Genomic DNA, 1066 nt, shown 5'->3' with positions numbered 1-1066 from the left:
GTGGCGTCGCAGCGTTGAATCGTAAAGGTCACGGTTTCGATTCTTCCTGTTTAGGAATTTAATGTGCAGTTACGGTGAGCCTACTTCATTAGCTGTTGACAAAGGGGCATACAAAGCCGAAATGACTGGTGATTACGCAGCCGAAATACAGTAATACGTAAATCTCTCTCAAAGAACCTGCTTGCTTGGCACAGAGGCAAACAGGAGATCGCAGATGTCATGCGACCCATAACAAGGAACAGAGAGGAAATATGTGGCGATGAATGTAAAACGGAGCAGTCCTGTTGCTTATTTGAAGACATATTATATTAATTCTGTACCTTGAATGACTACAGTCCAATAACTGACACAAAGGAAAAATGGTATTATATACATATCTCTCTCTCCGTCCGAACAAGCCTTGGAAGGCCCAACGGCACCGACAGGCCGCCGTGTCGTCCTCGGCCCACAGGCGTCACTGGATGCGGATATGATGGAGCATGTGGTCAGCACACCTCTCTGCAGTCCGTAAGTCAGTTTTACGAGACCGGAGCCGCTACTTCTCAATCAAGTAGCCCTCAGTTTGTCTCACAAGGGCTGAGTGCACTCCGCTTGCCAATAGCGCTCGGCAGACCTGATGGTCACCCATCCAAGTGCGAGCCCAGCCCAACAGCGCTTAACTTCGGTGATCTGACGGGAACCGGTGTTACCACTGAGGCAAGGCCGTTGGCAAAATGATAATATATGCGGTATAACATACACTGTATACTAAATCTATTGATAAAAGTCTTATCGTGGCGGGTTAGTATTTTCTTTTAGGGGAAACGGAATATAAGCAACGGGATTTTTACTAGTGTCTAGTACCCTACGGAAAAACTTTCGAAGTCACAGGGAATCTCCATGGAGAACCTTTCTGACTTGTGATGAATTTTCTTCTATTTCCATCAAAACACCGCAGTGATTTTTAACAAGTTCCTATGGTAGATGTTCAGTGAGAGTGTTTTCTCCTCTTGAAGAAAAATTTTCCTGACTTCGCTCTATTTAGTGAGAGCCACACTAAGAATATTAAAAGAGATCATTATTGTCT

The 1066-nt window shown here is 44.8% G+C and overlaps 1 pseudogene; it reads right to left on the bottom strand.

Moving 5' to 3' along the window:
- Window positions 1-592: 592 nt before the first annotated feature.
- On the bottom strand, window positions 593-710 carry LOC124799556 (annotated as a pseudogene).
- Between the last annotated feature and the right edge of the window lie 356 nt (window positions 711-1066).

The sequence above is a fragment of the Schistocerca piceifrons genome, chromosome 5 (assembly GCF_021461385.2).
Source record: "Schistocerca piceifrons isolate TAMUIC-IGC-003096 chromosome 5, iqSchPice1.1, whole genome shotgun sequence".
Taxonomy (NCBI): Eukaryota; Metazoa; Arthropoda; class Insecta; order Orthoptera; family Acrididae; genus Schistocerca; species Schistocerca piceifrons.
The sequence above is the reverse complement of the archived record's forward strand: the minus strand, read 5'-3'. Positions and strand labels throughout refer to the sequence as shown.